We start from the raw sequence: 17,399 nt of genomic DNA, 5'->3' as shown, positions 1-17,399 counted from the left end.
TGTCAGGGAAAATGGTAGTTTTCAGTGTTATTTCCAGACATATTTTATCTTCTTCCAGAAGCTGGGTCTCATCTAACTGGTCAACACAAGAGACTAGGATATTTTTATGCAGCTTACTATTAGGAATAAACATTTTGGCATTCTAAGTGCTGAAGGAACTATTAGGTTTTCTCTGTTCTGGGGCACAAACAATACCAACACATTCCCAGGTTATGGTTTTCATTTAAGAAATGAGATTGTACTTTTTTAATATACTGGTAGAACCCCTACATTTAACCTGTACTTATTTTTTTTCTTTATTGCCCTAGACTTATTTGGGTAATTATTAGGTAACTTACCAAGGAGTACTCCTCTCCTCTGAATGTAATATCGTATTATTAAGGTGAGGTAAGGTAAAGATCAGTTTTTCATTTCAAGCAGGGAGTCAAACTCTTTCGTTAGTATGAAGAATACAACGTATCTTCCCCAAATTTATGGCATAATCAAAAGTGCACACACAATCTGTGGGTAAAGACCGAGGGCTAGATCTTCAACAATTGTAAAGCAGCATAGTTCAACTGATTTCAGTGGAGCTGCACTAGGTTCATGTAATGTGAGTGCTAAATCCACAAAGGGCTTAGGTATCTAACTGCAACTTTCAGAGCCTATGTTCAAAATTGAGATCCTCAAAACCCCCGCTTAGCTGGTTCCTAACCCTGTAGGTGCCTAAATTTCCAGAAAAATCCCCTAAATGCCTGAATTTCTGCCAGTGGACATATACAAAGACACCTAACTTGTAACACCACTGAGCAGCTCAGCAACTAAGCTCCGGAGGGTCCTCAAACTAGGTGTTCCCATTTCCCACTTATCTTGCCTAATCCAGTAGGCACGCTCAGAAGCCACTTACCAGACTGGACCCAGCACAAAACACTGCCACTGAGGAAGTGGTTAAAGTGTCCCCTCCTTACCCCAGTGGTTAGAGCACTTGCTGGAAATGTCAGAGACCAGGCTTGATTCAGAGCAGAGTTTTGAAACCAGGTCTCTGAACTCCGTGCTCTAATCACCAGGTTATACAGTATTTCTCAGCTGTTGAAGCTGTTCCACTTTGTATGAAATATGTAAATATTCATTTGAGCAGAGGCTAGAAAGTGGGTCTCCTGGATGAGGGCTATCCAACTGGAATAAAGAGTTATTATTTCTGGCCCAGTGATTATCAAAGTAATAATCTCCAAGTTTTTAATGTTTGATTATATTTTTCATCAAATTTGATTTTCAAAGAAAAAATGGAAAAATAATTGACAACATTTTGCAAAGATTTTTGGTCTTTTTGACAAGTTATGGAGCTGATCAGAATTTTTAGTTTTTAAATGATATCCATATTCTGAAAATTGCAGAGGCATGGTGTTCTGATTGGATATGTTGCTGTTTCAGACACAACTTTAAACAACTTTAAGAGATACTGTGTGCCCTCTACTCACTGCAGCTGAATTCTTCCCCCATCTCCCCTGGAGTGGTGCAGCTCTGTGCATTCAAAAGACAATTGAGCTCTTACCAATTTCCCTCTCCTCACTCAAATTATACTTGCCTGTAATAGAACAACTAGTAAATATACAAGTCAACAAATAATGTAGGACACAGACACAGGTCAAGTTTGCAGAGTAGACACTGATGCTGTGGGCCTGATCCAAAACCAATTGAAATCAATTAGAGTCATTTTATTGACTTCAGTAGGCTTTAGATCTGACTCTATACAACTATAGATAATTCTGCTTTGGATGATTTCATTAATTTTGAGTCTACCCTGTTCATTTCTGACTCATTGTGTTACTGTTCTATGGTGTCACTTTCTTATGGTTTGCAATCTATGAATAAACCATAGTTTTATGTGGATTGAAAAGAAAAAAAAAACACACTAAGTTTAGCTCCTTTAAGATACCCACTTGTTAAAATTGTATGAATGATTTCCCAGTAATGATCAGGCTTTATAATTTAACTGGTATATGCGAATCTGGCCCTTGTTCTTTCATTTATGTTTGTACAGTACGATGCTTTGAAAAAAATGTCAATTATTTTTTATTAATATTTATTACATTTTTATGCTTTTTAAAAAAATTTACGGCGCATCTACAGGTTTATGTAGTTCAGTTGAGCCAGAGGCAGCACAAACAGTAGCTTCCAGTGTGCAGATGAACAAAAAGAAGAAGAGCTGGTGCTTTTTCATGTTAGCTGTATCCCTTGAACTCTCATGAGCTGTGAAACTAGGCAGGGTTCATGTGAGAGAGTTGCTTCAGCAAACAGGCCCTGATTTTCTGCCTGGTGATGGCTTGTTCCTGGGTACTCTGTGCTGGCAGATGGCATTTCTTGTTGCTGTGTAAAGTGCTCAGACTGTGTTCTGAGGTACAATACACACAAGCTATAGTTTTTTGCAAAAAAAATTGTAGCACAAAAATAGATTTTTGTAAAGCTTTGCTAAAGCAAACTTTCTCCTAGAATAATCACCACTGTTTGAAAAACCTAATGCTGGAATCTAAACAGAACCTGAGTTTGCAAAGCATTTGGACAACAGGTGGGCAGAACTCCTCACATGAGTGAGCAGATTTTGTCTTTGCCAATTCTTTAGAGTGTTTTCTTGTGCCAGTTTAACTTCCATCTTACCTGAAATGAGCCTAAACTAGTCATCTTTTAATTTAAATTCCTGTCTCTGACAAGCCTTTAGGGAGAAGGGAAACAATGCTGTTAGAACCTGTTAAAAGAGTCAAAGCTGAAAGTTATCAGCATAATGATGATATTAGCCCACGGATCTTCGTAATGTCCTTAGTGGTTTCTGATAAACACCAAACTGCTCGGGCATACCACAACTAAAAATCCTGGAGGAGGAAGAACAGTTACCTTGAGCCACCTTCTTTGATTTCTCTGAAAAGAAAGAATGGGACAACTTGAAGGCAATTCCTTAAAAAGGAAAAGATTCTAGAACTGGACCTAAAAACACTAGAAGCCTTTTTTTCAAGGCATGGCAGTTAAAGCCAAATATCTCAAAGACAGTGGTCTCAGTTTTCCATTGGAATAATGCCAAGGCCAAGAAGATATTAAACATCAATTTCTGTGGGTCACTATGATGCATGATCATAATTTGCTGTACCTGGGGATAACCCTGTACCACACACTCAGCTTCCATCGCCACCTTGAACAAACCAAAAGGAAAACAAAGGCCAGGGTCAACATCATACAGAAGCTTGCAGGAACATGTTGAGGAAGCAACGCATGCTCTGAATATCAACATTAGCTCTGGTCCACTCAGTGAAACACTGTGCCCCAGTTTGGAGCGGAAGCCCACACAATATTTTGGTGGACACCGAAATTAGCTCCGCTCTCCGCATAGTTAGCGACACCCTCCCATCAATGTCACTTCCACGGCTATTGGTACTGGCTAACATTGGGCCAGAAAATATCTGACGAGATGTTGTGACAGTTAGGGAGTCCATAAAGATTATGGCAAATATTACACTACTGCTCCACTGTGACCTAAAACATTCTCTTGCTCCCGCAACTAAAATCAACTGAAAACAAGGGAATTGCCGAACTGTGACGTGGTGCAAACTGTCAGACACATCATGGACAATTGCCCAATCTATTCTGATTGTGGAGGTGCCGGTTCACGTGGCTACTCCCACTGCTCTGTACTGGATAAGAAACCTTAAGATCTAACTGTAGTCATGCCATTGCTTTCACTGTTCCACCATAACCATACGAATATAGAAGAAGGTTTCGTAGTCAAGTGAGTAACATCCTGGTCTAAGAGGTCATTGGCAGATCTAAAAATTTCAGCCTGGATGTCTACCCTCTGTTCATTATTCTGAGGTGATAACTAACTATCGTAGTTATTGCTGACTCTGTGACAAAACTTGGACTGAAGTCTGAAAATATCAAGTATTGCTGGAGTTGGCAGGCTATTACTTTCTCAATGACTTTTCCCTGAAAGGAAAGGCTATATGCTGGATGGCAGATAGGGAAGTGAATTGTTATCCAGAACTGGGTTTTGAGTAAGCACCAGCATATGGTATGTTTTAGAGTTCAGCAGCTCATTTTTACAATTTCCCTCCATTTTGAATTTAGCCTCTGTTTTTAACCAAGGGATGCATAATATATCTCACATATAGCTGGGGGAGGGGGGGAATCACTAGATGCAACAAGAAGTTTTGTGACTGACTGAAATTTAGCCAGTGCGGGACATATGTTCTCTTCAGCATTGACCCTGGTCCCACAGATTAAACCAAACCAATAAATATTCTCTGAGATGTATTGTCACCACTTGCTTGTTGCCCCAGATAGGCCTGAGCCTATGGAGTACAGCTGAGCAGAGGATGGAAGTTCCGTTCTATGAAAGACTTAAAGATTTCAAAATTTGACTTGGTTCCAAATCATACTGAAAAGAGAACTTTTCAAAATTCTTTAGGAAATTTCCAAAGAAAAAAATATTTTCAGGTAGATTAAGATGTTTCAATAGGACAACAAAATGGTTCCTTTTGATTTACACTTATTATAATATACAATTATTGCAAAATGAAAAATCAAAATGTTTCATTCTGAAAGTGTCAAAACAGGGTATTTCAAGGTTGTTAGATTTTTTTCCCTCCAATTTTCTTTCAAAATGAAATTTCAGCAAAATCAACTTCATTTTGTGAATCAGTTCAATTTCAGTGGAATGGCAGAAAAAGGTTCCATTAAAATTTCTTCAGTGAGGACTGATACACAGAAATTGGCTAGAGTCTGCTACAGTATTATGAGAGCTCTTTGGAGAAAGAGACATCTCAAATAGATGATGGAAACAATTGTGGTTTATCCAGCAGTTCTTTACTCTTTGAGACATCACAGATTATAGAATAAGGACAAAAAACATCTTAGCCTTCACCACTAGTAAGCATTAGTATTACAAAACTTCCCTGCCACATTATTGCTAGTCTTCTGATGCTGAAAGCTGATAGGGCAGTGTTAGGCAGGGGCCGAGCATATGCCTACCTTCTTTCCTGACACTGCTCAAACATTTGATTGTTAATTTGGATGCACAAATTGATACAATGGTACAATAAAGTGGGGAGATGAACCCTGGGCAGTTCATCTCTAATCTAGTCATTGAGATCTCAGTAGAAATGGTAAACCTGCACTACTTCACTTCAGGTCATGTCAGCAAACAGGCATTGGAAATGAGTGGCATATTCTGTGACAGGTTGGGGCCCTCGTTTGAACAACTGCAGGGGACAACTTCAGCAGATTGGGTTCAGTTTGGTCATCAAACCTGAGTGAAAAGACATGAACAAATTCATCAAAGTTATGAAACATCTGATCTCCCCACTCCAATCCAGTGTTTCACTCATCAATAAACTGAAGATGATCCATACCTTAGTTTGGTCATTCAGGTACATCACTGGCCAAAACAGGAACAGCTGGCAACACTGATTGAGGAATCCAAAAACTTCCAACAGTTCCCATCAAATCTCTCTGATAGCAGGATCTTCAGGTCTATATCTTGTGCTGGAACAGCTAATGGGGGCGGGGAGGAAGGGGGCTGGGATCTGCAAGCACAAGAATGCATTTTCCCATTGTAGTTGGGTCACTTGGTTTGGAGACCTTGACCTACCTCCACCACTTCAGTGATGGGAGTGCCTAGACATTTCATTTTGACTGTAGGGGGCATCTGTTGGGGTTGGTCCTGCTTTGAGCAGGGGGTTGGACTAGATGACCTCCTGAAGTCTCTTTCAACCCTAATCTTCTAAGAATCTAGGAGATCTTTCTTGGCCACTGAGCCTGACAGGTCAATCTGCCCAAACTGTTAGATACCAAGACATGAACAGTCAGGCCTTGTGGTTGGAACAGTAGCTGTTGGCCTAGTTGTTTTTATGGTGGCAGCTGTGCTGTGAACCAGAGCCAGCATTAAAAGCTGGAATCAGGAGTCAAGAGCAAGGTTAGAACAAGGCAAGCATAGGACAGAAAGCTAGGCTGTTGTGAGGACAGGGCTGGAGTAGGAGCAGGGCTGGGAACAAGCCTGGAGCCAGGGCAGGGATGGAGCATCTTAACGCCTGTAGAGTCTGTCACAACTATAAAACAGGGTAAAATTCCAAGCCATGAAGTGAAATTGGGCAGACTGAGCTGCTGTGTCTCCTTTGAGGCTATATACCTGGTCTGAGAATCATCAGACCACCTCCTGGCTTTTGGATTGGCTGAAGTCTAACACATGAATGACTCATCACCACGTGGCTTAATCAGGCCTTAGTTCAGGGATGACTCATCACCCCCCACATGTCTATGAGTTTCAGCTTTCCATGTAGTTCAGTTACTGTCATCTTGCTTTTGAAAAGAAGAGATCTTGGCCACTGTTTTCAAGATTTGTCCATGTATCTTTTCTTACCAACATATCATTTATATTGTTTATTACCAAAGTGACTCATGCTGCCATATGTTTCCTTATTCAGCATGCTCTTTGTGGGTGAAGTCATTCAGCACGTCCATAAAAGATCTGCCAGCTTTACAACTATGTAAAAAGTGGGGTTATTGTTAGACAAGTGGAATCTTCCATTTCCACACCTTGGCCTCCTATCTGTCTAGAGAGAGCTTTGCTTAGCTTATTAACAAAAACATATCTCCCTACTCTGAGCAGTGCAGCACCAAAGTATCTGAGGCAAAGTGTGTGATTCTCCTTTGTGTATCATGAAAATAATTGCTCTTTAAAGTCTGATTCCAGAATATTGTAAGGACTGGCTGTGGTGATGATGCAAAATGCAATAATTGCACCAATTGATTTTCAGAGATTAAATTGAGCTCGAAGTGCTGGAAGACAGAAACATTTAATTTTGATTTGTAAACTGAACAAATTTGATGTGGGAGCCATTTAGAAAGAACTAAAGTGGAACATCAAAATATTATTCTTTGCAGAGTCACTTTTCTGACCATAGCCTTACTTCACTTCATTCCAGTTTATGTTCAGGTAATTAAAATTTCCCATCAGTACTGTTTTCCTTTTTATTGCAGGCCCTTTAGATTTCACAGGCCATTTCCTCATCTTCATGCTGCTTTTGATCTGGTGGTCTATAACAAATATCCAATATACATTTGGATCTATTACAACATCCAATTTCCTGCCAGAATGATTCTGACTTACCTTCAGTATTGTACTCCTCTCCCAACTCAGCTACTTTCAGCCCTTTCCCTATGTATATAGGCCTAATATTTACTCAGCCTTTCTGCTTCTCCCAATGAATCTACATTCATGTTGTTGTGACAATGATATTACCTACAATATAGTGGTTATTCCATGAGTACACTTTCCATTTCCCCTTGTTTCTCAATAAAGCAAATGGGATTTTTTTCTATTGACTTTAATGGGAACTGGGTTGGGCCCTAAACTCCTGTTTAATCAGATATTTAGTCATCTGAACGATATCAGCTGTCCTTCAATAACTTTTATCCACAAACCTAGCAGCTAGGCTGAGGCTGATCTGAAAATCTATGATCCAAGCATTATTCTATGAACAATATAATAATCCCATGGATTTCAATGACAATTTCAACTCAAGTCTTGGTTCTGTTGTGTATGGGTATTATGGCATAAGGTTCAACCTCAGCCTAGGCACAATGGGGCAAACTGAATCTATTCATAGACTTACATTTGAATTCTCTTTACAAGTTTGTTTGACACACACTTAAAGTTGGTTTAACACATTTTATTTATATTTAAATTTGTATAGACTATAAAATATATTTGTCTAACTTTTCTGGAAAGAATTGCAGAGAAGGATGACAGACAATTCTGGCATCACTCTAAATGTCATTAGCCTGCCATTTCTCTCTGGAGCAAGTAAAAAGGCAAGCATGAAGGGAAATGGGGATGAGGGCGGAGGGAGATTTACTTGGCAATCAAAATATTTCCATGCTGATTTAATAACTTTCACTAGGCACATTCACTTTACAAATAACAATGTCTATGTAGGGTATCTATTTAGGTCCTTTATATGTCTATATAGATTTATTAGTATGAAAACATGCAGCACTAGTAAAATATCCTTCTTTCACAGATAAAGTAATCTGCAAAACTTTTGTCTGTGTATTTAATATGAGCAAGACACCGAGATTATTTCTGACATCTAACTGGAATTCCTTTACATTTACATTGGAAAAAAAATCAGCCATATTGTATGCAAATAAAATCAAAATAATTGGTTCTCAACAAATTAAGGCCTATATCCTATAAACACTTAATCATTATTGTCTTGCATGAGTAGTCCGATTGATATCAGGGGAACTAGATATATAGGGGCTGATCCAGTGCCCAATAGAGTCAGTAGAAAGAATACAACTGACTTCCGTGAGAGTTGGATCACATCCATAATGATTGCAACTGCCCATATGCATAAGTGCTTACAAGATTGTGCGTGAGCCACCCCAGCTGATATTTTTAGTAGTGTAGTGTCCCACTCCCTCCCTGCTGCCAGAGCCTGTCACTGCTATGTGTAGGTAGACACCACAGTGATACCCCTTTACAAACCACCACAAGTATAGACATAGCCTTAGAAAGGCCAGAACAAACAAACAAACAAACAAGTATTGTTCCCCCAGTCTCTGTCTCACACACACCTTCATTTTATCTTATTGCTGTTCATCAGTTCTTGAGATCTGTTACCCTGGCTGTTCCTGGTTCAGGTGATTGCCATTCCACTCTTGGTGCCTATGTGCCCATCCCATGGCCATCGGAAACCTTTCCTTCAGCAGTACCCATTGGGCAGCTCGAGCCATGTGGAATAGGCATGTGCAACACATCTGGAAGAAAAACAATTACAGAACAGGTTAGTAAGCATTTGTTTCTATTTGTTTTTTTCACACAGGTTTCATTGCTCAGATGTATGGTAGTTGTGTTCATAATAAAATTTCCCCAAAAAGCCAAACCAAACCAAAGAATTGAAGAACAGCTGCTTTTCTGTTAAAGTTTATTATGCCATTAGAGCACAGAGTTGTGTAAAGGGTGGTACAGTGTTACACCCCCTAGACAGAACTGCTTGGATGTATTGGGAATGTTAGTCAATGCCTCCTTATTCTTTTAAAATACCAGGGAAACCACACCACGGCTAACCTGGTGGCTGAACTTTGTGACTTTGTCCTTACCCATAACTATTTTACATTTGGGGACAATGTATACCTTCAAATCAGCGGCATTGCTATGGGTACCCGCATGGCCCCACAGTATGCCAACATTTTTATGGCTGACTTAGAACAACGCTTCCTCAGCTCTCGTCCCCTAACACCCCTACTCTACTTGTGCTATATTGATGACATCTTCATCATCTGGACCCATGGAAAAGAAGCCCTTGAGGAATTCCACCATGATTTCAACAATTTCCATCCCACCATCAACCTCAGCCTGGTCCAGTCCACACAAGAGATCCACTTCCTGGACACTACAGTGCTAATAAACAATGGTCACATAAACACCACCCTATACCGGAAACCTACTGACCGCTATTCCTACCTACATGCCTCCAGCTTTCACCCTGACCACACCACACGATCCATTGTCTACAGTCAAGCTCTGCGATACAACCGCATTTGCTCCAACCCCTCAGACAGAGACAAACACCTACAAGATCTCTATCAAGCATTCTTACAACTACAATACGCACCTGTGGAAGTGAAGAAACAGATTGATAGAGCCAGAAGAGTTCCCAGAAGTCACCTACTACAGGACAGGCCTAACAAAGAAATTAACAGAACGCCAATAGCCCCCAACTAAAACCCCTCCAACGCATTATTAAGGATCTACAACCTATCCTGAAGGACGACCCAACACTCTCACAAATCTTGGGAGACAGGCCAGTCCTTGCCTACAGACAGTCCCGCAACCTGAAGTGAATACTCACCAGCAACCACATACCACACAACAGAACCACTAGCCCAGGAACCTATCCTTGCAACAAAGCCCATTGCCAACTGTGCCCACATATCTATTCAGGGGACACCATCACAGGGCCTAATCATATCAGCCACACTATCAGAGGCTCGTTCACCTGCACATCTACCAATGTGATATATGCCATCATGTGCCAGCAATGCCCCTCTGCCATGTACATTGGTCAAACTGCACAGTCTCTACGTAAAAGAATAAATGGACACAAATCAGATGTCAAGAATTATAACATTCATAAACCAGTCGGAGAACACTTCAATCTCTGGTCACTCCATTTCTGATCTCAAAGTGACTATGCTTCAACCAAAAAAATTTGAAAACAGACTCCAACGAGAGACTGCTGAATTGGAATTAATTTGCAAATTGGATACAATTAACTTAGGCTTGAATAGAGACTGGGAATGGTTGATTCATTATAAAAAGTAACCTATTTCCCCTTGTTTATCCCCCCCCCCCCGTACCTCAGACGTTCTTGTTAAATCCTGGATTTGTGCTGGAAATGGCCCACCTTGATTATCATACACATTGTAAGGAGAGTGATCACTTTAGATAAGCTATTACCAGCAGGAGAGTGGGGTGGGGGGAGAGAAAACCTTTTGTAGTGATAAACACCCATTTTTTCATGGTCTGTGTGTATAAAAACATCTTCTGTATTTTCCACAGTATACATCTGATGAAGTGAGCTGTAGCTCACGAAAGCTTATGCTCAAATAAATTGGTTAGTCTCTAAGATGCCACAAGTACTCCTTTTCTTTTCACACCATCCTATGACAACGGAGAGCATTATGGTGCTGATTCAAGAAAGCATTTCAAAACCTGTTTATGGACATGCTCAAGCACAAGCTTAAGTGTAAAGACTGTTAACTTATCCTCTCATGCCCCTTCTCCTCCACCATGTGTCTGTTATTCACCTGCTGCACATTGTCTAAATCCTAGATGGAGAGCAGTCTGGGTTAAGGACTGTCTTTGTGTTGACTGTTGAAAAGTGTCTAGCAGAGTAGGGTCCTGATCCACATATGGGAACCTTAAGTATTTATAGAAATCATAAACAAAATGAGAATTAGCCATCACCTGATAGAGGTACATATCTTCTTGTTTCCTGTTGCTTCCACTTTCACTCTGCCTCCAGGGTTGGTTCCAAACTACCTCTTAACAGATAGGTAAATTTACCTCTGGATTATGTTTATCCTTCATCTTAGTTTTCATCCAATATTTTTAATTTATTTCAAACAACATTTTTCTCTTTCACCCATGAAATGTATTTGTACTTTCTGAAGCATGGGCCAAAATAATAATAATAATCCCCAAACTCTCATCATACAATTAGTAAGTAACACATGCTGAGTCCAAATTAGTGAGGAAAAGAAATACTATTTAGTCCCCTTTGCATCTGATAAGACCTGTTCTTGTCAGGAACTTTGCTCTCTTCCTGTAATCTGTTTGTATGTGTAATTCAACTCATTTAAACACTGGTGAGACCAAAGCTCATTACTCACATAACAAGGGGAAGCAGGTAAATTTCACAGTGCCCCTCCTCCTGTAAAATATTAATAATATGCTTCAGCAGTCTTAATTACTTTGGGTGACCTTCTTAATTTAAGAGATTCGACTTTCTCCATTTGTAATTTTGCAGGAATAATTGGATAAATAGGCAGTGCATGTACCTAAACAAATTAGGGCTTTTTTAAATAAAACTTGATTATTCACAGTTCATTAGACAGAAAGATGCATTTTATTATTAATTGCAATCACTATTGTAGAATGTCATTCAGAATTAAATAGTAGGCTCTCTTATTTTTCAGGTTTAATTATGTTCAGAAAGTGTATGTATGCTAAGCTCTCTGAAATATAATTTAATTTATGTTTTGGGCCCCAAACATGCACCTATTAAAATCTATGGGACACTCCTATTGGTTTCAATGGTACAGAGTAGGCTGCTTTGTAAAGTTGTTTTTATGAATACACATACATATATTTATAATTCACTTCCCTCCTAGTCACCTAAACTTTTCCAATTCTTTTGGTTGTGAAATTGGCATATATGATTTCCTTGCCTACTAATATTGAGATTTAAAGTATTAATATATCAAAGGTTTGTCCTTTTAGGATGGGATTTTTAAAAGCATCGTGTATATAATGTACACATTTTTAACACATTATGTTAATACAAGTTGCTGTCTTGCAGCTAATACCTTCAGTGAGCACAGAGAATAGTTATATAAGATATTGTGTAGGCTGTAAAACTGCAAAATAGATTAGATGCTCTTTAAACAGTTGCCAAACTAAGCACTAAGGAAGGCATTTGCAAAAGCACTCTTGCTAGCCTAAATCTACTCCTAGTAAAGTCAGTGTGCCACTTTTTAGAGGTTCTAAGAGTCCACAACTCCCAGGTGAATGGGAGGTAGAGGCTGTCTATAAATTACATAATTTTTTTTGGTGATTTTCCAGACCCACACACCTCTTGTAACACTTTGTAACACTGAACCAAACACATAAAATTAAGGACCCATCTCCACCCTCCAATGTGCTATGTAATTTATGGATTGATCACCTGTACAGGTGATCAGCATCTCTTAAAATTTGGTCCAAGTCCTTGGAAACCCCCAAGAAACATCAATCTATAAGACACAGATGACTTTTAAATATTAAATACTATCAAATATGCACAGATTATTAGCTGAAATCTGTCGTATACCATACTCCCATGCCATCTGAAATGCTGAAAACCATTGGAGAGACTTCAGCTGAATTCAATAGCCTGGTGGATCAGTTGCTTTGTATCTAAACCCACTGTTCCTGATAGAAAAAACTTTTGTTCTTATTTTGTTATATGGTGAAGCACTTTTATACTTCTGCTTAACTAGTCAAGCATATTTTGAGTACAAAAAGCACATAACATCTGGGGCTCTCGGGGAACATTTTCCACTTGGAGAGAAGTATTTAAACAGAGCTCACCAAGTTGCTACTGAAATATACTAATTATTTTTCTGCTAACCTTACTTTTCTGTGAATATTCATATTAATGAAGGTGAAGGGTCAGTTGCGTTCATGACTCAATTACAGGACATTTCCCTCCCCCCCCCCAGATCCAGACCTAATCAGTCAGCTGAAGTGTGAGCATATCTTGCTTATCCCTGACCTAGAATTTCTGACTGCTGTATGAGGGAGAATTAGTTTGGTCACCCTGTACTAAGCCCAGGGCATCTTCTGACAAGAGATTTCTAATACACTGAGCAGCACTTACATTAAGTGGCACTAATTACTGGGGCTGGGTAATCAGTTTGGCCAGAAGTTTGAAGCATGACAACTGCCCGTTTGAGAATTCCAAATGGAATCTCTAGCATAGTTCCAATCATTTATTTTCTATTCTTGAGTTCCACAAGAATGGAAATTCTTAGAGCCAAAATCTTTCCTGTCTTACATCTTGTTCAATCATATTAAAATCAAGAGATTAGGTATTGTTACAATAAATAGTGCATTTTTGTATGTGTTGATTTGAAACAAAATCTGGAACAACCTTTGCAATGTTTACTAAAATAAACCCTAGAAAAACTAAACAGGAAGTTTTTACCCTCCAAGATTGAGAACATCATGAAGCAGTGCAGCTTAATATAGAAAGAACTGATACATTTACAAAACGGGGAGACAGGCAATGTGGACTTACTTTCCAGCTCTGTTCCTAACTGCATACATGACCTCAGGAAAATCACTTTGCCCTGCCTCAGTTTCTCTATTTATAAAACTGGGATGGTAATACTTCCCTACTTCACAGGGTATTGTGTTGATAAATTCATTAATGTTTGTAAAGAACATTAAGATCCTCAGATGGAATGTGCTATAGAAATTCAAAGTATAAGTACTATGTTAATTTGGGTCTCCTGAAGACAGAATGACTGGCAGAAAAGTATATCTAAGTTGGTGGCTCCTACTTGACGGCTTCCTCTTAGCATAACCTTTTTTTGTGGCATAGTGCACTGTGGCAAACCTGAGAACTGTGTCCTTTCTTCCCCAAACTTCTTGCAATTGAGCTTATTAAAGACTGCTGCTACTGGTGTGAAGTCCCGAAACAGTGGGGACATGGCTTCCTCCATTGTTTTTGGATCCTGTGAGAGGTGCTGACCTGTGTCCTCAACTTTTTCATCCCTGGTCTGGCCTTTCTTCCTAGGCATGGCATAATGGGGTCAGTTTAATTTCAGATTGTGTTGACTCAAAGAACAGAGCAAACTCTACAGCTCCCTGTAGTGGCAGGTCCTTCTTCTACACAACATTCAGTTGCCTCTTTCTTAATTCAGGGTCTTTTACTCCCAAAACAAATACCTATGAGAGCCTCTTACAGAAAATTGCTATAACATCAAGTAGCAGGCAGGTTTTTTTTTTTCCAGGCTTGCCAAAAATTCAGAGGTACTTTCACCTTTCATTGATTTTTTCGATGAAACTTATATTGTTCTGTTTAAAAGTTTGAGGTAGGCAAATAACATTTCTTTAAAATCTTCTATTATGTCCTTATTCTCCAGCTCAGCAGGTTTGTGTGGAAAACATAAGTCTTTAAGCACTGTAAATGTGTTTTTATTTTTTCCCTGCCAATGTTGGGAAAACAGCTATTTCTTTATCAGTATTTCCATAGTGTAAAAATACTGCTCAAGACCGAGTATATGTTGCAAAAATCTTCCTTTCATTAAAACAGAAACTGTCCATATTGCTATATGCAGAGATTTCATCTTTATTCTTTTGTTTTGTGTTGTTTAATAATTCCATCCTGATCACCTGTTTTCTCTACTATGTTTTATGGCAGACAAACAAAGAAGTTGGATAAAAATACAACTTCTTACTGGAAGGTTGCAACATAACACTACTTTATTTCTTAGAATTCAGAATGATAAAACACAAAAACGCCAAAACAGAGAGACAAAAAGCAGGCTGCTCCCTAAAGAAGAGAGGCACAACTCAATCCACCTTACTCCAAGCTGGCTGACTACAAAACTAACTACTTCTAGTCTACAATCATACACTTCCCTACATATGTCCTTGTCTGCATCCAGAGCCTGGAAAACCCTTAAAATTTAATGTGACAGCTTATCATTTGTCCACAGTTTTCAAAAAACTACAGTGATAGCCACTTCCATTAACTGATATATCTATCACAGCCTGACAAAAGCCCATAAAGCTGGTATAGCAGGTGTGCCTAGTCAGTAAAAATGTCCTTATGGCATACTGACTTTCCTGGAACAATTGGAAAACAGAGATATATAACTGTGCTGTCTTGGGGTTTTTTTTTTTTCCCCTTTTTCAGAAGAAAATGTATTTTCTGCCTAATATTTGTCCTCTGTTCCCCCTCCAGTACCTTAGCATTCTCTTTTTTCCTTTTTAATGGAATTTTTCTCACCTATCTTAGAGCACTGTGGTTCTAATTCTGCCATCCTCACTCCCCTTGAGTGATACTCTGTAAGCTGTCACACTAATTTCAATAGACTTCTTGCAATCTAGGGGACTGCTCAGCATGAGGAAAGGCTAACAGAAACAGTCCTGTGTATAGATCTGGGGTGGGTGGGAGGGGGTAAATCAGCTGAAAGTTTTGGGGGGCAAATTTGGCAGTACCAAAACATTTTATGAAATTGCGATAATTCCACTGAATTATTATATCGGAGAAAAAAAAACATTCTGAAAAAATTGAAACATTTTCTTTTGACATTTGAAAATTAGATGTTTCAAGTTTTTCATCTGAAATTACTTTGTTTTGAATTTTCCTTTAATTTTCTATTAAAAAAATAAAAGTTAAAAAATGCTTACAATCAAAACAAAATGGTGTGCTTCATGTGAAATAAAATGTTTTGTTTGACCTAAAATTGTTAATATTATTTTACTTTTCAATTCACCCAAAGGCCATTTTTCACCCAAAATCTAACTATATACGCACCTGAGTTAATATGAGCATGGTGGAAGGTGACTATAACAAACCAAAGGTCATTATTCTCCATGGAGAGATGTGGAGTATATTAAATCCCTCTTGTTCTCACCTGTGAACTGGAGGCTGTAGTTCAACAGTCAGTCAAGTTATTGAGTGTGTTGTATGTATTCATTTTAAAAGTTATTTGTTGAAAATAAAGGCCTGGATTCACAAAAGGTGTTTGGTATTGTGAGGCTGAGTATCACAGTGCCTAACTTTTAGACACCTAGAAAAATCACTGGCATGCACTGCAATTCACACAGCCTGAGTTAGGTGTGGAGGTTCCCTATAAAATGCATTGGAATAGTGTGATAAGGTGAACCCATATCAGATACAAGAGAAGGAAAACATGCTTCACACCTGTGGGGCAATTGATGTCTTGTCTCCTGCATAGAAGGGTTGGAATTAGCTAAGGAGCTATTAGGCACCTGGGCCATATAAATAGGTTAGAAGAGGTCCATCAGGAGCAGGTGAGGCTCCTGTGTAGTCAGCCTTGAGACAGAGTTTGTAAATGACAGGGAGATCCTTGATGTTAAACTGCCAGAGTCACTGGGGAAGGAAGGCAGTGTGGGGAATCATGGTGGGGAAGAATCAGCATGTGAGGAACTCTGCAGGGTCCAGAAGTAGAGGCAAAGCAGAAGATTTTAGAGAATTTCTGGAAAGGGACAGAACATGGATGTTATTAATTCAGAAAACTTTTTTGGACTTAATTGAACCCTGGTTTAAACTTTTACATGAGCTGGCTGGAGGGCCAAGCCACAGGTGTCCCAGAAAGAAAAAAAACAAGATATTGCAGTGCTGAAAAAGTGACTATGAGGGGACTCCAGAAATGAAGATCCCTGGTAGCTATCTTGACACAAGAGGGTGCTATGGGTGATGAGTATGCTATGATGCAGAGAGAGAACTGTCTTAGAATGCAAATCACAAAAGCCAGCATGTTAGGTAAGGAGTGGCCTAGGCTAGCCAATGGGAGATATGTGCTAAACCATGGAGATTAAATCCTCCTTGCAGCCTGAATTTAGGTAACTATTATTTCTAGTGATTCATAGCTGGGAACCTTCTCTGCAGTTAAGTACTAATATTGTTTCTGCAAGGAGGAGAAGCAATCCTTCATAACTTTTAGCCTAGTAGTTAGAGCACTCAACACCCCCTTTATCCCAGTTGAAGTCCTTCCTCTGCCTGAGGGGGAGAAGGGATTTAAACAGGGATCTGCTACCTCTCAGGGGAGTGTTCCAACTATTGGATTATGGGATTCTTAGATATAGGGCTTCCTCAGTCTCCCCTGTTTAAGATGTTCCACTGTGATAACTAATCAAAGTGTCATTTGGATCAGACAGAGAGCATGTGAAAGCATAGTCATTCTTATGTGGGGATTAGAGAACTCACTCAGGAGGTAGCAGATCCAAGATCCAGTCCCCCTGCTCAAATACTATAATTATTTCTCCAGAGTTCAATAGGAAGGACTGGGGGAGCCCTCCAGCAAAATAACCTCAGGTGAAAGGGGGGACTTGAACCTGGAGTCTCCCA

The 17,399-nt window shown here is 39.3% G+C and overlaps 1 long non-coding RNA gene across 2 annotated transcripts; it reads right to left on the bottom strand.

The window, feature by feature from the left end:
- Positions 1 to 4,812: 4,812 nt before the first annotated feature.
- Positions 4,813 to 16,147, bottom strand: LOC122462043. Of its 2 annotated transcripts, none has more exons than XR_006284369.1 (4): positions 15,943 to 16,147; positions 8,605 to 8,787; positions 5,376 to 5,549; positions 4,813 to 5,272 (listed from the first exon to the last, which is right to left on the bottom strand). It is a non-coding gene; the product is annotated as an uncharacterized LOC122462043 (long non-coding RNA). The 2 variants fall into 2 exon arrangements; XR_006284370.1 differs by lacking the exon at positions 15,943 to 16,147 and adding an exon at positions 11,000 to 11,045 and having other exon boundaries at positions 4,853 to 5,272.
- Positions 16,148 to 17,399: the final 1,252 nt, after the last annotated feature.

The sequence above is a fragment of the Chelonia mydas genome, chromosome 1 (genome assembly GCF_015237465.2).
Source record: "Chelonia mydas isolate rCheMyd1 chromosome 1, rCheMyd1.pri.v2, whole genome shotgun sequence".
NCBI classification, from domain to species: Eukaryota; Metazoa; Chordata; order Testudines; family Cheloniidae; genus Chelonia; species Chelonia mydas.
This window is presented reverse-complemented; position numbering and strand designations above follow the sequence as displayed.